The sequence below is a fragment of the Rutidosis leptorrhynchoides genome, chromosome 11 (genome assembly GCF_046630445.1).
Source record: "Rutidosis leptorrhynchoides isolate AG116_Rl617_1_P2 chromosome 11, CSIRO_AGI_Rlap_v1, whole genome shotgun sequence".
Taxonomy (NCBI): domain Eukaryota; kingdom Viridiplantae; phylum Streptophyta; class Magnoliopsida; order Asterales; family Asteraceae; genus Rutidosis; species Rutidosis leptorrhynchoides.
Genome location: NC_092343.1, coordinates 77,900,293 through 77,926,202, shown reverse-complemented (window position 1 = coordinate 77,926,202; position 25,910 = coordinate 77,900,293).

Genomic DNA, 25,910 nt, shown 5'->3' with positions numbered 1-25,910 from the left:
TAATTATATATATATATATATATATATATATATATATATATATATATATATATATATATATATATATATATATATATATTTCTTTTCATTGATTCGATTCCCTACTCGTGATATTATGTCGACCGAGATAATTGAGACAACTAATTGGTTTGCACATGGCATATTATAATTTATATTAAAATGTGAGTGGGAATTACTGTTGTTGGTTTCTTGATTAACCGAATTTCATATAATATATATATATATATATATATATATATATATATATATATATATATATATATATATATATATATATATATATATATATATATATATATATATATATGCAGATCACTTATAATCACAACATATCACCTAATTGGCAATCTATGTTCTACTATCATCATTTTCTTTCTTTCTTTCTTTTGCACAACCTCAAAACCACCGGTACCACCTTAGCGATCACCACCATCACAACCTACGACGACACTCTCAATCACGGACACCTTGCAATCACCACAACACAGGCCATTACTACCACCACATCCATCATCATCTTTCCTTTTAAATTTTTCGAACCAACAAACAAGACAACCACCCTATAACGGAACACCACCACAAAGCCATCATCTCCACCACTTTCTTCTTCCTCTCTCTCTAAACCCGTACAAGAACAAAAACACCTTCATTACCCTCTAACCATAATCACTATTATCATCACACAAACCATCGATCACAGCTACAGTTTCTGTTTCCATTCCTGGGTTTGATCAAATAACCAACAACCATACTTAAACACGTTTCTTATTACTGTCAACTGCTTCCATTACTGTTGAACCAGGTTACCACCTAAAACAGCCACTTTATTATTTTCCTGTTTCCTTTTCGATGGTATTGTTGTTGTACTATCACTGCTAATTACACCTATTTTTCTGTTTTGAAACTTTTGTGTGTTACTGAACCTGCAATGAATTTCTTTTACTACTGTTACTGTATGTTTTCTATTCCATTTAAAAACCATTCAAACCACCATCGAACACCACCCACAAACCATCTCTCTCACTTCTCCTAATCCATGTCTGTTCAAAAATTCCCCAAAAAGAGAGCCAAACCTGCAACTTGTTGATGTATCCGTTTCCTATTAAGATCAAGCACAAGCTGCATCTTATATCTATTTTTGTTGAGGTCATCACCCAAATCACCACTTGGTTATTGTTTCTGCTATTCGTTGATCAAACCAACCTCACAACCTACATAAAACCACCATGGTGACCACCCTATAAACACCGCAGACACCCAACAAAGACTACCCACAACTACTGCTGTTGCTGAATGATTGTTTTGGCTGCTCAGGTTATAGCCAACTACTCGTAATTTACCTGCTATTGCTCGCTATTATTTCTGTTTAGTCGAGCCAAGAAGGAACCGAAACCCACGAAGAAAATACTTGTGCTATTGTGGGCATTTTAACGAATGGAAATGGGTGTGTACTTTAACTTTATTAAATTTATACAACTTGGTTAAAGTATACTAACTTACAGCATATTATTGTATATGCAAGTGGAACATAAATTGAAATTAATGGCAGACATAATGGGTCACCAAATTGACATTCATTTTAATTTTGTTTTAGCAAATGATGAAGACAAAGTTGAATGATACTAAATGATATTGATAAGACTGCACTCTAGTTGCTGTTGCATTTTAGAAAAACATAATATAGATAAAGAAATCGAGTTATTTCCGGATCATTGGTTGGGCCATCTAGTTTCTTTATTTTTTTAGTGGGCCGTTTTATTCATTTTTGTTGGTCCATAACTTCGTATCTTCTTATTGGGCTGAGAGTTTCATTTCTTTTTGTTGGGCCGATATCTCTAGTCGGGCTGCCATATTCTTTTGGGCTTGCAACAATTCCTTTCGTGTTATAGGGTGAATAATGATATTGATGATTAGCTTATGATTAGGATTAAGTGATGATAGACGATAAATAATGATAATGATGGTTACATGATGGAAGGAGATGATTGTGAGCCAATATGAGAATGATTTGGGTTTTGAGTTTAAGAAAGAGCAAATCAGCTCATACATGTTATAAGATTAAAACTGCATGTTATTTCGAGAAAGTAACAGACATGTCCATGGTTGGTTGTGTGTTTGTCAAGCGAAAGGTCACGGGTTCGAGCCCCGGTTGTGGCATTTTTTTTAGAAAAAGAAGAAGAAAGGGAAACAGGAAGAAAAGGGGTTATATAAACATAAGTATCATATTAATCAAAAATGAAATAGACAGAGCTTTGGTTAAGGATGTTATCGGGTTAGCGGGATGTTGCGGGTTCAAACCCGGACTTGGGCATTTTTTATGGCTACTTCTTTGAGGTAGTATTACAATTACCATTATTATAATTATTATTACTATTATTGTTATTATTATTATTATTGTTATTATCATTATTATTATTATTATTATTATTATTATTATTATTATTATTATTATTATTATTATTATTATTATTAATATTATTATTATTATTATTATTATTATTATTATTATTATTATTATTATTATTATTACTCTTATTATTATTATCATTAGTAGTAAAGTCATTATTATCATAGTTATTATTATTAGTATTAGTATTATTATTATCATTATTATTTTTATTATCATTATTATTATCATTTTTAACATTAATATTATTTTATCAAGTAACTATTAGTTATATAAAACTATACTTAATACATATAATATAACTATATTTTATTTATTTAAAGTACATAAAATGAATACATTTATGAAACATATAAGTTATTAATATAAAATGATATCACTAATAAATATATATATAAATTTGTTTGATTACAATTATATGTGTTAATATATATATATATATATAAATGATATAGGTTCGTGAATCCGAGGCCAACCCTGCATTGTTCAGTTACGTCGTACGAATATTTTTACTACAAAATATAGTATAGTGAGTTTCATTTGCTCCCTTTTTAAATGCTTTTGCAATATATATAAGAATTGGTGTTTATTATAATTGCCACCAATTGACGCGAATCTTAAAGATAGATCTATGGGCTTTGACACGCCCCAGTCAGAGAATTTGAACTGCTTTAGTACTTCGATATTTATATATGGGGATATTCTAGATGCATTTTGTTAATGTCGGTTACCAGGTGTTCAATCCATACGAATGAATTTTAAACACTTGCGAGTGTATGATTATTGAATAAATGAAATCTTGTGGTCTATTAAAATTATGGAAATGGTCGATTATAATAAACTAATGAACTCACCAACCTTTTGGTTGACACTTTAAAGCATGTTTATTCTCAGGTATGAAAAAAATCTTCCGCTGTGCATTTTCTCATTCTAGAGATATTACTTGGAGTCATTCATGACATATTTCAAAAGACGTTGCATTCGAGTCATTGAGTTCATCAAGATTATTATTATTAATTCAGTTATAGTTGTATATATTATGAAATGGTGTGCATGCCGTCAACTTTTGATGTAATGAAAGCTTGTCTTTTAAAAACGAATGCAATATTTGTAAAATGTATCATATAGAGGTCAAGTACCTTGCAATGTAACCAAATGTAATGTATTCGTCCTTATGGATTAGGACGGGTCGTCTCATGTGGTATCAGAGCGATGGTCTTAGCGAATCAGGTCTTGCATTAGTGTGTCTAACTGATAGTTTCTTAGATAATTAGTGAGTCTGGACGTCGACCGTGTCTGCATGTCAAAAGTTTTGCTTATCATTTCGTGTCGAAAAATACCTGCTTATCATTCTTAGAGAATCACTTGCTTATCATCCTTAGTCTAGACACATCTTATTGCATTGATTGCATGATTAGTGTATAGACAAAATTCATATCTTAGCATATCTGCTAATTCATATCTTAGCGTATCTGTTACAGTAAACTTTTCCTGACATTTTTCGTAGATTCCTCCGTAACTTATGGGATTTTAGTATTATATATGCATATGTAAATTATGTATTGCAGGGTACTAATCTACATCCTATAATCTATTTCCTATCGAAAATTCTTCATCTGATCGTACGAGATGAATCCCGCAACCAGTTCGAATTCCTCAGATTCCGATAACTATTACGATATGGATTTTCACTCTAGCTCCGAAAGCAGTGTAACCGGAATGGATCAACCGATTAGCCATCATCTATTCTGGATGAATTGGGGCTGGGTTCGTAGCCTCCTCAATCATTGGAGACAAGAAGAAGGTGATCCTTTTCATCCACCACATTGCCCTCTTGGCGTAGAACCTGAAGCACTTACCGGCGAACCTATCCGAAACACCATTTTCACACTCATTTCCAGAGTATATCGCCACGATTATATTCTATCCACAATTCTAAACCTTATTCATTCGCTCGTTCCGACCGACAATCATCCCGGAATAATGGAAGAAGTCAACGAGCTTCACGCCCGAGTTTTTGCCTTGGAAAATATGGTGCAAAATGTACCAGCTTCGGCAACATCATCGGCACCAACAGTACCACCAACAACCCAAGTTTCAACATCACACGCCTCAACATCTCATTATGTACCTCGAGCATAATCATCGTTCTACGAATCGTTCTACATCATTTATCTTCGTTCTACATGACGATTATATAATTTCTAATGTTTTAGAGATTATGTGTTCTAGTTCTAACGATAAATCAAATGAGATTAATATCGTATTAACTCATTAAATCCATGATTACATCTGAAGAAAATATATATGTAAATATATTTTCATAAATATCGTAATTAAAAATTCTTTGTACAAACTGTTAATGGTAAAAATATTTTAACGGGTAGGTAATACCCGAGGAATATTTAGATTTCACCTTAATAAGTTACACTGTACATTCTTCGAATCTGATTCAACAGTCATTTACTATCCTGCTTACATCCACAGATATACGTATCCGTTCACCACAGAATAACCATTTTCTTTCAATTTCATATTTGGATTTTGACATATCAGAATCCAACAAGTGGCATAATGAAGAAAACATTGGACAAAAAATAAAATTTGTTAGAAACAAACAAATTAACTATGAGAAAATTTTGTTAAGAATCCACGCTAACAAAATCCTAGCTAACTATTCCTAGCTAACTGTTAATTCCGTATTACATTTTATTTATCGCAATTTATTTATCGCAATTTTAATTCTCGCAATTTTATTTATCGTCATTTAATTTCTGTTATTTATTTTACGCACTTTAAATATCGGGACACGTATACAAGGTTTTGACATATCATATCGACGCATCTATATATATTATTTGGAATCACCATAGACACTCTATATGCTGTAATGCTAGAGTTCGCTATACAGGGTTGAGGTTGATTCTATAATAATATATACTTTGAGTTATGATCGAGTCTGAGACATGTATATAACGGGTCACGACACGTATTAATTAATTCGAATATTATATATTAAACTACATATGAATTGTTGAACTACAAATTGTGGACTGCTAACTGTGGACTGTCAACATTGGACAATTAAAATGAATTAAAATATTGATTATAACATATGAAACTAAACAATTCTTCAAGGTTGCCACTTGATTTCATCTTAAACCTCATTTGTATCTTGACGATTACAATCTGCGTTCAAACCTTTCATGATTCTTGAAAACACCTCAATCGAGAGGATGAACCAATCGCACTTCATCTACGGAAGAAAAGATTGATGCATATAGTTATGCACCTAAAAACACTCAGAACCTGAGTAAATGTTTAACACGTATCTGTGTTAGCTCCTTTGGCGTTGTTATTACCGAATATAACTTTGCAATTCCTTTTCAAATTAGCCAATTTTGTCACAGCTCCAACAAATCAACTTCGACTTTCATTCAGATTAGCTTTATTATAACGTTGATATATAAGTTGCTTTTCGTCATCATTATCAGGGAACCGTTTATATCCCACCAGATTAGCAGTAAACTTACCAGCAACTTTATTACTCATTGGCTTAAGTCTCTCCGGAGAACCATTATATTTGCTCATCAAAACCCTATCATATACTCATCCACATCTTGTAACGAGAATTGCTATACCAACAAACGGGAATCATCAATCATCAATCTTGAATCTCACAAGCGTTTTTACTTCAACAGTTATATATACATATAACGTGTAACTCCTGAAAATTTGGATCTTCAGTTCTGAAATTCTGAAAAGCACTCAGTCTGCGAATCAATACTCGGAATATTGAAAAAGCTCAAAGATTTTGATACTGAAAAATGAATTAAGCAAACCCTGAAGGAGACCAAGGACAAATACAAGGACCAAACTCTGTATTTAAAGAATCCTAATGATTCTATTTCTGATGAAATCTTTAACGAATACCTTACTTCTTAATCGCTCTAAATCATTGTGAATGAATTTTCTTCATCACACTGTGAATCTAAACTTCTAAGATATTATCGTATCTTTCATTGTATATATCCTCAATATTTCTGAAGATATCTTCATAAATATTCTCGTCCAATATTAATTATCTCTTCGCACTATCTGTGATATCTCATAAAAGGAAACTGTTTTAGTTTCTATATTATGTAAATCTTTGAATTTAAATTATGAATGTTTTTGAAGTGGTGTTGGGAACTGATGCATGAGTTAGTATAATATAATGACACTTGATCAATGTGATTATATTACACTAAGTCATGCTGAGTTTCTAATGGAACGTGATGATTCACAGATCATAACGTCATCATGTGCCATGTTACACGACTCTTACATTCTATCTAATCTCTAAACATATCAAGAACATATTTTCTTGACAGTTCTATCTGTTCTCATGGATTCTAATAACATAACCAATCAAGACCGTGCTATCACAATCTCTCTCTTAGAACATAGTCATGTTCATTCGAAACTTCATACCTACGAATTCTGGACCATTATTTGATTGGCTTAATGTCGGGAAGAGAAAACAAAAGTATGGAACTCCATAATATAAAGGAAACAAAGGAGGTGGATTTATAGTGAAATATCAGACGGAGTAATCGAGACAAATTATCGCATTTAATCAAAGCGGATTATAATTTCCTTAATTACCAAAGAATCAAATCTTATCACGAAGATTTTCTCCAAATCCTTTGAACTCCGGAAATCAACCATATCTACGTCAAAGGATATGACGAAACATTATTTTCTCATTTCACTCTTTTGTGATAGCTTCACTTATACTCTTCGCGTAATCGAATTGTTTTATCCATATTACTCGATGATGATAAAACTCTATTCATCAACTCATATTCGTCATGAAAACATTTCTATTATTAACCATGACGACCTCACTCAAATTTCAGGACAAAATTTCTTTAACGGGTAGGTACTGTGACGACCCGTAAATTTTTGACCAAATTTAAACTTAATCTTTATATGTTCCGACATGATAAGCAAAGTCTGTAAAGTTGAGTCTCAAAAATTTTTGGAACAATTTACATGAATGCATTTACCCTTTAACTATTTCTGACGATTCACGAACAAATATCTGTAAATGAATATGTGTATATAAATAGTTATATATATAAATAAAAATTATTAATCAAATTAATAAACTATTATATGCATTTGATGATACAGATAAATATGTAAAATAATATACGTTATAATGAAAACTATTACGTCATTATAAATATGAAATTTGATACGCGTAATTTGTTATTAATGTTATTATTATTAACAGTAATATATTATATTTATTAATTAATTATTAATATTATATATCGTATATAATTATAGATTATTACACAAATCACAATCATCTTTATATTTAATTATATATATATATATATATATATATATATATATATATAATTTTTTTTTCTTTCTTTTCAATGATTCGATTCCCTACTCGTGATATTATGTCGACCGAGATAATTGAGACAACTAATTGGTTTGCACATGGCATATTATAATTTATATTAAAATGTGAGTGTGAATTACTGTTGTTGGTTTCTTGATTAACCGAATTTCATATAGATTGCCAATTAGGTGATATGTTGTGATTATAAGTGATCTGCATATATATATATATATATATATATATATATATATATATATATATATATATATATATATATATATATATATATATATATATATATATATATATATATATATGCAGATCACTTATAATCATAACATATCACCTAATTGGCAATCTATGTTCTACTATCGTCATTTTCTTTATTTCTTTCTTTTACACAACCTCAAAACCACCGGAACCACCTTAGCGACCGCCACCATCACAACCTACGACGACACTCTCAATCACGGACACCTTGCAATCCCCACAACACAGACCATTACTACCACCACAGCCATCATCAACTTTCCTTTTAAATTTTTTGAACCAACAAACAAGACAACCACCCTATAACGGAACACCACCACAAAGCCATCATCTCCACCACTTTCTTCTTCCTCTCTCTCTAAACCCATACAAGAACAATAACACCTTCATTACCCTCTAACCATAATCACTATTATCATCACACAAACCATCGATCACAACTACAGTTTTCGTTTCCATTCCTGGGTTTGATCAAATAACCAACAACCATACTTAAACATGTTTCTTATTACTGTCAACTGCTTCCATTACTGTTGAACCAGGTTACCACCTAAAACAGCTACTTTATTGTTTTCCTGTTTCCTTTTTGATGGTATTGTTGTTGTACTATCACTGCTAATTACACCTATTTTTCTGTTTTGAACCTTTTGTGTGTTACTGAACCTGCAATGAATTTCTTTTACTACTGTTACTGTACATTTTCTATTCCATTCGAAAACCATCCAAACCACCATCGAACACCACCCACAAACCATCTCTCTCTCTTCTCCTAATCCATGTTTGTTCGAAAATTCCCCAAAACGAGAGCCAAACCTGCAACTTGTTGATGTATCCATTTCCTATTAAGATCAAGCACAAGCTGCATCTTATATCTATTTTTGTTGAGGTCATCACCCAAATCACCACATGGTTATTGTTGATGCTATTCGTTGATCAAACCAACCTCACAACCTACATAAAACCACCATGGTGACCACCCTATAAACACCGCATACACCCAACAAAGATTGCCCACAACTACTGCTGTTGCTGAACGATTGTTTTGGCTGCTCAAGTTGCAGCCAACTACTCGTAATTTACCTGCTATTGCTCGCTATTATTTCTGTTTAGTCAAGCCAAGAAGGAACTGAAACCCATGAAGAAAATACTTGTGCTACTGTGGGCATTTTAACGAATGGAAATGGGTGTGTACTTTAACTTTATTAAAGTTACACAACTTGGTTAAAGTATACTAACTTACAGCATATTATTGTATATGCAAGTGGAACATTAATTGAAATTAATGGCAGGCATAATGGGTCACCAAATTGACGTTTATTTTAATTTTGTTTTAGCAAATGATGAAGACGAAGTTGAATGATACTAAATGATATTGATAAGACTGCACTCTAGTTTCTGTTACATTTTAGAAAAACATAATATAGATAAAGAAATCCAGTTATTTTCGGATCATTGGTTGGGCCATCTAGTTTCTTTATTTTTTTTAGTGGGCTGTTTTATACATTTTTGTTGGGCCATAACTTCGTATCTTCTTATTGGGCCGAGAGTTTCATTTCTTTTTGTTGGGCCGATATCTCTAGTCGGGCTGCCATATTCTTTTGGGCTTGCAACAAGTCCTTTTGTGTTATAGGGTGAATAACGATATTGATGATTAGCTTATGATTAGGATTAAGTGATGATAGACGATAAATAATGATAATGATGGTTACATGATGGAAGGAGATGATTGTGAGCCAATATGAGAATGATTTGGGTTTTGAGTTTAAGAAAGAGCAAATCAGCTCATACATGTTATAAGATTAAAACTGCATGTTATTTCGAGAAAGTAACAGACAGGTCCATGGTTGGTTGTGTGTTTGTCAAGCGAAAGGAATTGGGCTCATCCCCGGTTGTGGCATTTTTTTTTAGAAAAAGAAGAAGAAAGGGAAACAGGAAGAAAAGGGGTTATATAAACATAAGTATCATATTAATCAAAAATGAAATAGACAGCTTTGGTTAAGGATGTTATCGGGTTAGCGGGATGTTGCGGGTTCAAACCCGGACTTGGGCATTTTTTATGACTACTTCTTTGAGGTAGTATTACAATTACCATTATTATTATTATTATTATTATTATTATTATTATTATTATTATTATTATTATTATTATTATTATTATTATTATTATTATTACTATTATTGTTATTATTATTATTATCGTTATTATTATTATTATTATCGTTATTATTATTATTATTATTATTATTATTATTATTATTATTATTATTATTATTATTATTATTACTCTTATTACTCTTATTATTATTATCATTAGTAGTAAAGTCATTATTATCATAGTTATTATTATTATTATTAGTATTATTAGTATTATTATTATCATTATTAATTTTATTATCATTATTATTATCATTTTTAACATTAATATTATTTTATCAAGTAACTATTAGTTATATAAAACTATACTTAATACATATAATATAACTATATTTTATTTATTTAAAGTACATAAAATGAATACATTTATGAAACATACAAGTTATTAATATAAAATGATATCACTAATAAATATATATATAAATTTGTTTGATTACAATTATATGTGTAAATATATATATATATATATATATATATATATATATATATATATATATATATATATATATATATATATATATATATATATATATATATATATAAATGATATAGGTTCGTGAATCCGAGGCCAACCCTGCATTGTTCAGTTCCATCGTACGAATATTTTTACTACAAAATATCGTATAGTGAGTTTCATTTGCTCCCTTTTTAAATGCTTTTGCAATATATATTTTTGGGACTGAGAATACATGCGCTTTTATAAATGCTTTACGAAATAGACACAAGTAATCGAAACTACATTCTATGGTTGAATCGTTATACCGGATATCGCCCTTGTTGAACTTGGTAGCCTAAGAATTGGTGTTTATTATAATTGCCACCAATTGACGCGAATCCTAAAGATAGATCTATGGGCTTTGACATGCCCAGTCAGAGAATTTGAACTACTTTAGTACTTCGATATTTATATATGGGGATATTCTAGATACATTTTATTAATATCGGTTACCAGGTGTTCAATCCATACGAATGAATTTTAAACACTTGCGAGTGTATGATTATTGAATAAATGAAATCTTGTGGTCTATTAAAATTATGGAAATGATCGATTATGATAAACTAATGAACTCACCAACCTTTTGGTTGACACTTTAAAGCATGTTTATTCTCAGGTACGAAAGAAATCTTCCGCTGTGCATTTGCTCATTCTAGAGATATTACTTGGAGTCATTCATGACATATTTCAAAAGACGTTGCATTCGAGTCGTTGAGTTCATCAAGATTATTATTATTATTAAGTCAGTTATAGTTGGATATATTATGAAATGGTATGCATGCCGTCAACTTTCGATGTAATGAAAGCTTGTCTTTTAAAAACGAATTCAATGTTTGTAAAATGTATCATATAGAAGTCAAGTACCTTGCGATGTAACCAAATGTAATGTATTCGTCCTTATGGATTAGGACGGATCGTCTCACAATACGTAGTAGATATTGTCTACCCGACTTCCAACTTACCTATCATTCAGCCACCCGCAGTTCATGATTTTGTTTCCCAACAAGAGTCTACCGACTGATAACTATTATGCCTTATTGGGTACAATTGGTATACATGTGTATATATACTTATGATGCGAGCATGCGATCTAACAACTTATACGTCACTACTATCATCACTGCTTATCAAAACACATCGCTACTTATCGCTAACACCGCCACCCATTGCTACTAGTAAGTACTACTTGTCACCGTATCCTTTCTCATTCTGATCTAACGCACTTTTCTTAAGTGGCAATCATTTTCATTATACCCACAAATGTTACCGACCAACTTTGAACACATCAACGCGAACTACACTTCATCTATTTCCTGCAAGACATACGTCTGGAAGTTTGTACCAACCCTTTTCGATTAAATACCAGATTTTTTTGAGTTGCCATTACACCTTGTTCATTTTCGTTTTCCATGAGATTTGTCACGTTCTCACTCATCAACCATAATGTTTATATATGCTGTCAACCCCGGTGCTGAGAGAAGCTTTATCACTAGAGAATTTGGTCACAACGTTTATAACCCTGCACCTTCTTTAGACAATGTGTACTCTATAGAACTATTAAACTGAGAAGTTTTAACCGCGTGGTTGAAACAAACTGGTCATCTGACGATACAACCGAGGCAGCTATGACCTGAAGGCTATTTGAATTCCTTTCACCGATGATAATGGTGTACAGAGAGGAGATCAATACACTGCCATGTTACACTAATTACTCGAAGGTCCAGAAGTACATGAGATGAGAATGTCTCGAAATTCTGGCACATGGGAGTAAAGATGAATCAACATTTAAGAGACTCGAATATGTCCCTACAATTAGAGATTGTCCTGGGGTTACACGTCCACCCCACTGTGAAGTCGAATTTCAGATTGATTTGGTGCCAGCAACTGCACCCGTTACGTGTACAATATACAGACTTACACCTTTAAAACTACAAGAGCTTCCCATAGTGAAGGACATTAGGGTTGTAATGCCCTAATTTGTGATAGGTACTAGAAGGTGGGTTACATAGCCATAATTTCTGAGTTGAAGCTCCAGTCTTGTTTGTTAAAAGGAAGGATGGGTCGATGAGATTGTGTATCAACTACAGAGAATTGAACAAGTTGACAATCAAGAATCGGTATCCACTACCGAGGATTGATGACTTATTTGATTAACTACAGGGATCTAGTTGTTATTCGAAGGTTGATTTGAGATCCGGGGATCACCAATTAAGAGTCAAGGAAGCTGATGTATCGAAGACAGCGTTTAGGACACGTTATGGACATTATGAGTTTACAGTGATGCCGTTTGGTTTGACGAATGCACCAGCAGTGTTCATGGATCTCATGAACCGTGTGTGTAAGCCATACCTAGATAAATTCGTCATTGTGTTTATTGATGGTATATTGGTGTACTCCAAGAACAAGGAAGAGCACGAACAGCATCTACGTTCAATTTTGACTATGCTTAGAGGAGAGCAGTTGTATGCAAAGTTCTCAAAGTGTGACTTTTGGTTACCAAAGGTACAATTTCTTGGTCATGTTGTAGGAGCTAATGGAATACAAGTCGATCTAGCCAAGATTGAGTCGGTTAAGAATTGGGAAACTCCAAAGACGCCAACTCAGATCCGGCAATTTTTGGGTCTAGCTGGTTACTACAGGAGATTCATCGAGGGATTCTCCAAGATTGCCCGACCATTAACCTCGTTGACTCATAAAGGCAAGAGGTATGAGTGGTCAGAACCGCAAAAGACTGCATTTCAATTGTTAAAAGAGAAGTTAACAACTTCACCGATATTGTCTCTACCAGAGGGAAGTGAAGATTTTGTTGTTTATTGTGATGCCTCACGTCAAGGAATGGGTTGCGTGCTTATGCAACGAAATAAGGTTATTGCTTATGGATCGCGTCAGTTAGAGATTCACGAGCAGAACTACACTACGCACGACCTTGAACTAGGAACTGTTGTCTTTGCACTTAAAATATGGAGACACTACCTTTATGGAACCAAGTTTACTATCTTCACCGACCATAAGAGTTTACAGCACATATTCGATTAGAAACAGCTCGACATGAGACAATGACGTTGGATGGAACTACTTAACGATTATAACTGTGAACTTCAATACCATCCGGGCAAAGCGAATGTTGTGGCGGATGCTTTAAGCAGAATGGAGTGAGAGAAACCCCGGGTTAAAGCTCTTAACATAGTTATCCGTATAAATCTCACATCACAGATCCGTGAAGCACAACGAGAAGCCGTGAAGCAAGAAAATGTCGATGTTGAATTTCTCAGAAGAATGGATAAGAAATTTGACATCAAGGAGGACAGAACATGGTACTTTGCTAATCGAATCTGGGTACCAAAGTTTGGTGGATTGAGAGAACTAGTGTTAGAGGAAGCACACAAGTCAAGGTACTCAATTCATCCGGGATCAGATAAAATGTACCAAGATTTGAAGGCATTTTATTGGTGGTTAAATTTGAAAGCTGACATTGCTACCTATGTCGGTAAGTGCTTGACTTGCGCTAAAGTCAAGGCTGAACATCAGAAGCCATCAGGATTATTAACTCAACCAGAGATTCCCCAGTGGAAGTGGGAAGGTATTACAATGGACTTCATCACGAAACTGTCGAGAACTGTAGGAGGTTATGATACTATTTGGGTTATCGTGGATCGTCTCACTAAGTCTGCACACTTCTTACCGATAAGAGAAACTGATAAAATGGAGAAGTTGGCTTAGATTTATATTAAGGAAGTCATCTCTAGGCATGGAGTGCCTATATCTATTATGACCGATCGCGACAGCAGATTCACTTCCAGGTTTTGGCAGTCATTACAGAAAGCAATGGGGACCCGTTTAGATATGAGTACAGCATATCACCCCCAGACAGATGGCCAGAGCGAACGAACTATTCAGACTTTTGAGGACATGTTGTGAGCATGTGTCATTGATTTCGGAAATGGATGGGATAAGTACTTACCACTAGCTGAGTTCTCATACAATAACAGATACCATGTGAGTATTAAAGCTGCACCTTTCGAAGCATTGTACGGAAGGAAGTGTAGATCTCTCATATGTTGGAGCGAATTGGGGGATAGTCAGTTGATAGGTCCTGAGATTATTCAGGAGACAACTGAGAAAGTCCTGCAGATTCAGGAACGATTAAGAACAGCTCGGAGTCGTCAAAAGAGTTATGTCGATGTTAGACAGAAGGACATAGAATTCCAAGTTGGTGACAAAGTTATGCTTAAGGTATCACCTTGGAAGGGTGTCGTACGGTTTGGAAAACGAGGTAAATTGAGTCCTAGATATGTTGGACCGTTCGAGATAACTGAAAAGGTTGGACCGGTAGCTTACAGATTGGAACTGCCACAAGCACTCAGTGGTATACACGACATTTTTCATGTATCCAACCTAAAGAAGTGCCTAGCCAATGAGAATTTGATTATTCCTTTAGAGGAATTGCATATCGACGGCAAACTTCATTTCATTGAAGAACCTGTCGAAATCTTGGGCCGTGAGGTCAAACAGTTGAAGCAAAGCAGAATACCCATCATTAAAGTTCGGTGGAACGCGAGAAGAGGACCAGAGTTCACGTGGGAGCGTGAAGACCAGATGAGACTGAAATACCCGCAACTGTATCTCGAGGAAACTACTTCAGCGGACGATCACTAAAATTTCGGGACAAAATTTTCAATAATAGGTGGGTAATGTAACAACCCTGCTTTTTCCGTCACTTCCGTTAACTTTCTGTTAATTAATTTAACGGCGATTACTTAACTTTTGTGTGTTTATGTGTAATAAATACATACTTGATCCTTGGAGGGTTACAATAATTAATATGGGTTGATATTGATTCGAATAAATATTTCGGATAAAGAAATACGATAAAAACGATACGGTTTTGATAACAGCTTTTTGAGCAATGAAACGCTCGGGTTTATTTTAATAATTATTTTAATAATTATTAACTTTTTAAAAATATTTAATTTATTGGGTTTTTAATAAATTAACATTTGGTTGCGTTTTAACGATCGGTTTAGCGTTCCGGGCCTTTGGTACGACTAAACGGCACTTGAAATGAGCCACGAGTACAAGCTTTTGAAAAACATGAGCCCGGGGACTCACCCCATGGGCCATTCGGCCGAACCCCACTCCCTCCCCCCTTATATTTTTATTTTTGCAACTTAAGGGACTTATTTGTATTTTGTGATAATTAAACCCGAATACAAATACATGTAGTAAACCTAAATTTAGTATAAACCCTCACTAATACACAAAAATAGTCGACTGCTCTCCCTCCCTGTCCTCTTTGATCGTCGACCAACACCATCACCACCACATCTTCATCTTTCAAAATTAGCAAAAGTGTTCTACACGAATCGCGTTCATCTTATCGTTCTCTATCCATTGGTATAAACAATTTTGTGATTAAAGGTATAAATAGCTAACCCTAATTTTTAAAATCTGATTTTTATTGATGTTTCATAGTTATGTTGTCAATTGCTCAAGTCTATACGCGTACATGTTAATTGTTATCGTTAATTTGATCGTTTGATGCGTTAGGGTTTAAAACCGAATTTGTTTCTTGCATGTACAGTGATTTTTGATTTTTCAAATGCATGATATTATGTAATGAATAGATTTCTTGCGAAAAACTATTAATTTTAGGCTTTGGATTCGCTTGATTTCGTTTCTGGATGATCAAGTTATGGTCAATTGAAATTAACGTTGTGTTTTTGTTGCGTAATCAGAAATCTGGGTTTGATAGACCACGAATTGGATTATAAAATTTATACCACTGGAAATATAATTTAAAAACACTCAAGTTACACTAGGATATCATGTCGTTTGCATATGTATAACTCGAGATATGCTTGATTAGTGTAAAAGTGGAATTATACAGCACTTGCATGAAAACAGCCTTGTATGATAAAATATGTTTACTTTTGTTTTAAATCTTTGCATATTTGAAATTTACACAAAACGTACTTCACCTTTCATGTAGATATCATAGTCTAATTGTATCTAGATCTTCGGATAATTGCGTGCGAATGTGACTAGCTAAATTAGAATCGAAACAGTAACTTGCTCTCTGTTTTATACTCTGTGGTTTGTGTTTATTGAATTAGCATGTATGCTTCTGCAATATATATCTTTATATGTTATGTGGTATATTCTCATTTTATTACAACCTTCGAAACCTTATGCATTGGGCACAATAGAGCCATACTTTGTGTAACTTTTGACTTGAGCTGAAAACTGAACATTCAACTTGCACGAATAAACTGTACAAATTGGCTAAACAAAAATTGCTCAACTTTTGACACGTGTTATTTTGACTTGTCCTTGAACCATGGCCACTGGTATTGTATCAATTTCATGTCCCTAGCTCCAGTTATAGCCAAAACGAAATCAGTGCGCGGTCAGAAACTGACTAGGCAAACCATAAATGTACCCCTTCTGATTCCTGACTTTTAATTATCGTATGAGACCCTGGCCGGACTTTTTGGAATCTATTTTGAGTATACTTATGATCTGGAGTTTTCCATATTTACTTGAATTTTGTACTATGAGATAATATGCTAAGTATGCTACATGTACATGAACTTTGTGCACAACGATAAACTGAGAATGTGAAATTGACCTGTTATGATCTGAAACGTGTTGTTTGACTTAGGTTTGACATGTTGACCAACATTTGACATGAACCTACTGATGTTGACTTTAGTTGACTACTTTGACCAATTTTGACTTTTGGTTTGACTTCAGTTGACTTTATTTGACTTGCATGAACTAGTTGACTGTATGTTGACTTTTACTTTGAAATGCGTCGAGTCGAGCAATAAGACAACTTATACTATGAAACCACATTTGTTTAAGATATATGTATTGAACAACCTAAATACATATACTTAGGTTGCATTACTCGGCTATAAACTGTACAAGTCGTTTGTCTTTTCAATCCGAGCTTTATTCAAATGTGAGTCTACAGTCCCGCTTTTTACATATTTTCAGGGACGATAATACACGCTGTTATACTTACATTATCAAATACTTTTGTATTGACATGAGTACTATATATGCATATTGAGTTTGTTCACAAAGCCTTTAGCTTGAATACTTTTAATACCATCGGTGTAAGCACAATTTAGATGGACGGATTCATTAGGTTGACAACCTCACCCTATATTATTAACTGTGGTGCATTTACTTTGAACATTAGATACACTCAAACAAGTGTATAAAATTTTATGAGGTAAAGGCGGGTATGGTGGTTTCTATGCTCGGGTCATTGCTAGTATTCAGGTGCTCATAGATTATGCAAACGTTTTGCAACTTGGAGTTGTACTTGTAAAATCTCGTGGTCAAGGAAACTAAACTATTTTTCTGATAACTGTTTTTCAGATACTATACAACGTTATTTAAAACTGTGGCTTACGAACAAATGAGATAAAACTTGACATGGTATTGTCTACAAATAATTGAAACTTGACATGGTAATGTCAACCAACTTTTGAAACGGGACACCGTATTGTCTACAAACTTTAACATTAAACCTTGGTGGTCTTCCACTAATAAACGTTTTCAGAATATTATTTCTTAAACAAATTGTATTGTTTACCTAAGACCTGTAGATTCACTCAACATTATTGTTGATCCATTTTGCGTGTTTTATTCTCAGGTATTAATTGCTTCCGCTGTAGAATATTGTTGTTACATAGAAGTCAAGCCAAGCACCGGTGTCACGACCCTACTTTTTCCGTTATCTTTTTCATTAATTATTTAACGACCATTAACTGTTATTCGTGTCACGTCATCTCCATGACCTATATTATTATTTTTGTAATAATATATATATATATTAATTATTATGTGTTATGTGAATATTTGTATTCATATTTTGAGTTATACGTTTCTACGTGTCGCGGATTTCTATCCGGCGAATCTTTTCGGTTTTCAAACCAACGGTCGAGTTTTTGGGATATTTAAATCCTAATTATTTTAAATATGATATTTTAAGATCATATAATTATATATAGTATTTATATTTATTTTTTCGTCGCGTATTCGTTATCTCTCCGAATTTTTAATCGCGTAACCGTGTTTTCGTGTTTCGGGTTTCGTTCGGGCATTCGGGCCACAAGGTTTCTTCCATTTATCATCTTGGCCCACTATGGGGCTCACCCCATCCCAATTTCGGCCGAAGCAAGGGAGGGGAGTACTCCCTTTGCTTTTCATTTTTTTTTTAATTTCAATTTCACTTCATCAAAATTATCTAAACCTAATTTATTTGTGCTCTCTCCTCCTCCTTCTTCTTTTTGGGCGACGACCACCACAACCATCATCATCATCATCTTGCTTCAACAAATAGCTTGGATCATCAATTAAAGTGCATCAATGTGTTCCTCTCAATCTCCTCTACGCGATTATACTACTTGATTCTCGTTTAGGGTATAAACCCTAACCCTAGATTTTTAATTTTTCATTACTTTTCTGTATTTTGATTATATATTGATAGTATGATGATTACATGTTATTGTATCGATGTTTGTATGCGTAGAATTACTCAAATACATATGTTTTCGGTTTGATTTAATTGGGACAGTAGATTTTGGTTTAATTCTGGATTTGTGACTGATATAAAAGTGAAAATAAAGTAGTTAGATGAGTTCTTCTCATCAAGACATTAATTTTAGACCCCGGATTCATGTCGTTTCGATTTCCGGAGCCCTAGATATGATCAAAATGGTATTTTGTTAAGATTGAAATGTGATATTGTTATGAACCAGGTTTGGTCCGACTTTGTGACCATATTTGGTGACTTTAGGGTTGTTAGTGTGTTAGGATTAATGATGGGACGAACTTTCATGTTCAGGTCATCTAAATCCGAGCCACGAATCACCCGTTATGGCTAAAACACGATTTTAATTGAATTGAAGTTCCAAGTGGTGTCATGGCTGATCACCATGACTTGTGGACTGTTCTTGGTGTGTTCTTGAGTGCACCAATGTGTCAGGTAGTTTGATTAGGCAGAGATATATATAAGGCTCGCCGAAAACGACACCCGGGGCTCAAGATGTGTAATGACCCGGAATTTTTCGACCAAATTATACTTATGAGATTAATATTTACATAAATTAAACCATACCAACATGATAAGCAATCCAAATTGTTGAGACTTGTATTTTTGAAAAGAGTTTTACACAACGTTTGACCGTCCAATATGACCGATGATATCACGAACTATATAACATACGATAATTATACGTTTGTGTATATATATATATTTAACATGATTTAAGGATGGTTTAACATCTCATTGTGTACTAATGACAATGAGTTATAAGTATATTTTGAAACTACTAACTTAAGTTTTTAAAACGATAACTATACGTAACATTCTTTGATATATATACTTATAATCTATAATGCTTATACATGTATCGTATATATAATGTATTTAATCACTTTTTAAGGACTTAAATACATAAAACAATATAAGTATATTCACAAAAGATAGCTATATTTGAATTCTCGTTCCTTTTCCTCAAGATTTCTATACGTATATCTAGGGTATATGTACCCGTATCATACCCAGCTTCTATACGTATTTACTATTGGTATATACACATCAAATCAACATCTTAATCAATATTATTACTGCCCTAGATATGAGGTAACTAGGATTTATCAAGTAGTATGAATTATTAGTAAGAAAACAAAATTAGGAATCATTTTCTTTCTTTATAAACTAAAAACGTTTTTATAAATGAACACCATTTCTTCACTCCATTTTCTCATACCTACACCCTCATTTCTCTCTCAAAATACTCCTAACTTCATACTTGATCATCTCCAAGCATTTTCCCCATCATTTAGCTTCAATTACAAGCCTTAAGCACTATAAGAAAACTCTTTCAAGAACATATCAAAATAACCACCCATTTGAAGAAGTTTACTTCCAACCTTTTGATCTAACTCCACCACTCTTTGATTCCAAGATTATTTCTTATCTTTTGCAGTAACTTTGTCTAAGTAACTTGAGGTAGTAACCTTGTTCATAATCTTATTCAATTCATATTCATATAGCTATCTTATTTTGTGGTATAAAATTTTAACAACAAGAACATGGTTTGAATGATTTCAAACTTGTTCGCAAACTAAATAGATCCTTCTAACTTGACTTTTAAAACACTTCAAGACCTGTAATATATCATAATATATGCTAACCTAACAAAATATAACTTGGTTTTACAAAGAACATCTTAAAAACTGAATCTACGTCGTCAGAGTGCAAACGGGGGCTGTTTTGGGTTGGATAATTAAAAATCATCTTGAACTTTGAATTGGAAGTTCATGTTCTGGAAAAATGATATTTCTTATGAATATGTTAACACATAAAAATTTCATGGTTTAACTCAAAGTGTAAGTATTTTTAGAAAAATGTTCATTAAATGTTGTTTTTATGATGGAAAATGATCACTTTCATAAGTTTCACCAAAGTTTGACCTATAACCTATGATTTCGAATACAAACTAAGGTATTTTTAGTTCGTATTCTTAAAATTTGACTCGATCCAAGGAAGTGGCAAGTTGAACCAACAAAAACGGAGTTGTAATGAAGAAACTACGACTAAAACAAGATTGGGTATCCGAAGCTAGTTTAGCTACGAAAATATTTGGATAAAAAGTAAATTAATCATATCTTTTCTAATTAATATGATATTTTATATATAATTACTTATGATTTGATTTTATATATTTCAGGACCACCCGTAAACAACACGAGAAGATTAATCATAAGACCTCATGATTGTACGCAACACGTCATTTGACAACACGGTACTTTATGTACGCACCATGTCATTTGACAACATGGTACCATGGGTCGAGATTAATTCTGATCAATACGAATACGATGGGGTCTTTATTTATTTTATTTAAGCAACTAATTGTGGACCACTAACATCGGACTGCTAACTACGGAACTAAGAAAATATTAAAAGTATTAAAAGTATATATATATATGTAACGATTACTTAAAAAGAAAATATGTTGATATATTATATATATGGTTAGGTTCGTGATATCTATCGGAGACCAAGTCGAATTAAATACCTTCAAGGCAAAAGTGAGTTTCATTTGCTCCCTTTTTAATTGCTTTTGCAATATATATTTTTGGGCTGAGAATACATGCGCTACTTTTATAAATGTTTACAAAATAGACACAAGTACTTAAAAATATATTCTACGTTGAGTTGTACCACTGGCATATTTCTCTGTAGCTTGGTAACTACTAATTACATGGGTATTGTAAACGCGAATCCTGTTGATAGATCTATCGGGCCTGACAACCCCAACCGGACTGGACGACCAGTATTCAACGGTTGCACAGTACTTCGTTTTGGTGACTACACTTGGTACGGTGTAGTGAGATTTCATAATAAAGGGAATATGCGACGTTGATTAAATGTTAAGTATGGTTACCAAGTGCTCAACCACTTAGAATGCTTTACATACACTTGCGAGTGTATTATGTTTATGATTATGAAATCTTGTGGTCTATTAACATATTGAAATGATTGTTATGATAAACCTATGAACTCACCAACCTTTTGGTTGACACTTTAAAGTATGTTTATTCTCAGGTACGAATTAAGTCTTTCGCTGTGCATTTCCTCAATATAAGGACATTACTTGGAGCCGATCATCGCAATGGGACCAAATGTTGATGACTTCGTCCAGGTGGATTAGGACGGGTCCTTTCAGTTGGTATCAGAGCTGGTTTAATGCCGTTTATTAGCGGATTAATCGTAGAGGGGGTTCTCACAGTGTTACCTGTGACGAAGCATTGGCTCTTACTCCTCACGGTCCCTATTAGGGTTGGCTGTACTGCCGAGAGGCGGGCCGTAAAATCAGTGTCTGAGGTACGCTCAGTGGTCACAGGCGGTTAGCTGAGAAGGCACTGAGTGGGATGTGTCCCCAACTTTCAGTTGGTATCAGAGCGATGGTCGTAGCGAACCAGGTCTTGCATTAGTGTGTCTAACTAGTAGTTGTTAGGATGCATTAATGAGTCTGGACTTCGATCGTGTCTACATGTCAAAAGTTTTGCTTATCATTTCTAGTCGAAAATCATCTGCTTATCATCCTTAGGAAATTACCTGCTTATCATTCATAAGTCTAGACATGTTTTACTGCATTGATAGTGTATAGACGAATTCTTATCTTAGCATATCTGTTATTGCGAACTTTGACTGATATCTTTTCAAAGATTCTTCGTAATTTACGGGATTTTGGTATTATATATACATATGTAACTTATGTATTGAAGAGTACCAAATCTAACTCCTATAATCTATTCCATACCAAAAATTCATTTTCCCCATTATACAAGATGGATTCCGCAACTAGTTCGAATTCTTCAGATTCCGACAGTTATGCCGATATGAATTTCCATTCGGGCTCCGAAAGCAGCGTCATCGGAATGGATCAACCAATTTCCCATCATCTATTCTGGATGAATTGGGGATGGGTTCGTAATATACTAAATCACTGGAGACAAGAAGAAGGTGATCCATTCCATCCACCAAATTGCCCTCTTGGCGATGAACCTGAAGCACTTACCGGCGAACCTATTCGAAACACCATTTTCTCTCTCATTTCTAGAGTATCTCGTCACGATTATATACTATCCCATATTAAAAATCTTGTTCACTCACTCACTCCAACCGCCAATCATCCCGGTGTACTAGCAGAAGTTAACGAACTTCGCGCTCGCGTGACGGCTTTGGAGAACATGGTGCGAAGGTTGCAAACATCAGCAGCAGCACCAGCAGCATAATCAGCACCACCATCAATAACATCAACAATACCATCATCACCACTAACAAACAACATCCGCATCACACGTCTCGACATCATAATCTGTCCCACAAACATCAACATCATACGCACCATTGATACTAAGGAGTACCAACAATAATGAACGATAAAGTATTGATCTATAACTTCATTGATATTCTGCGAAGAATATGTGGTTTCAAAAAGTTTTAGAGATTTCTTATTCTAGCTCAAACCGAAAAGCAAATGAGATTAATATCATATTAACTCATTAAATTCATGATTTCATCTGAAGAAAATATATATGTATATATGTTTTCATAAAGATTGTAATTAAAAGTTCTTTTATACAAAATATTAATGGTGAATTTTTTTTAACGGGTAGGTAATACCCGAGGAATAATTAGATTTCATCTTAATAAGTTACATTGTACATTCGTCGAAGCTGATTCAACAATTATTTACTATTCTACTTACAACCACCGATATACGTATCCGTTCACCGCAGAATAACCATTTTCATTCAATTTCATATTTGGATTTTGACTTCCCAGAATCCAACAAGTGGCATATGAAGAAAACATATGACAAAAATAAAATCTGTTAGAAACAAACAAATTAACTATGAAAAATTTTGTTAAGAATCCACGCTAACTGTTCCAGCTAACTGTTCCTAGCTAACTGATTATATTTTATTTATCGCAGTTTATTTATCGCAATTTAATTATCGCACTTTTATTTTTCGTCATTTAATTTCTGTAATTATTTTACGCACTTTAAATATCGGGACACGTATACAATGTTTTGACATATCATATCGACGCATCTATATATATTATTTGGAATCACCATAGACACTCTATATGCAGTAATGATTGAGTTCTCTATACAGGGTTGAGGTTGATTCTACAATAATATATATAGTTTGAGTTGTGATCGAGTCTGAGACGTATACGGGTCACGACACGTATTAATTAATTCGTATATTATATATTAAACTATATATGAATTATTGGACTGTTACTGTGGACTATCGACTGTGGACTAATGACATCGGACAATTAAAATGAATTAAAATATTGATTATAACATATGAAACTAAACATTTCTTCAAGATTGCCACTTGATTTCATCTTAAACCTCATTGTATCTCGACGATTACAATCAGCGTTCAAATCTATCATGATTCTTAAAAACACCTCAATCGAGAGGATAAACCAACCGCACTTCATCTACAGAAGAAAAGATTGATGCATATAGTTATGCACCTGAAAAACCCTCGGAAAATGAATAAACGTTTGACACGTATCTGTTCTAGTTCCTTTGACATTGTTATTACCGAAGATCGTTTTGCAATCCCTTTCCAAAGTAGCTAATTTTGTCACAGCTCCAGCAAGTCAACTCCGACTTTTCATCCGAAACAACTTTATTATAACCGCGATATATATGCGTACTCTTTATTGTTACTGGGGAACCTTTTATATTCCACAATATTACCATTAGCGATTAATCATTCTAAAAACACAATTCTCCTGAAACTACCTCGGTTTGATAACCGATGACCCAGATCAGTTAATTTTGAAAATGCTGACGAAGCAGCATGTTGTAGATGATCTTAATGGGAAAAAATTTGATGATAAAGAAAGGAGTGTTAGGAACGCTCGATAAAAAATTTAGTACCGAAAAGCGGATTATACGAAACTATGAAGAAAGCCGTGGACAAATCACAAAGAATAAGTTTGCCTTCAAAGAATCCAAATGATTCTGTGCCTGCTGAAATCGTTAGCAAACATCTTATTTCTCATTCTAAACCTTCACAGACAAATCTTCTTCATCATCCATTGATATTAGAAATTCTAAGATATTCTCGTATGTTCTATTATAAATATCCTCCATATTTCTGGCGATATTTTCACAACTATTCTTATCTGAGATCATTTATCTCTCCGTAATATCTGCAACATAAAAGAAACTATGTTAGTTTCTAAATTCTGAAACCTTCGAGTTTAAAATATGAATGTTTTGAAGTAGTGTTGGGAACTGAAGCATGGATTATTATAATATAATGACACTTGATCAACTTCATTATATTACAGTAAGTCATGTTGAGTTTCTAATAAAGCATGATGATTCACAGTACCGTCATCATGTGCCATTTACACGACTCTTACATTCTATCTAATCTCTAAACATATCAAGAGAATATTTTTCTGGATGACTCGGTCATCTCCAGGGTATTCTGGTAATTTAACAATTTAAAATCGTTCTATTACCATTTTCTTCTTAGAGCATTAGCTATGTTCATTCTGAATTTCATATCTACGAATTCCGGATCAT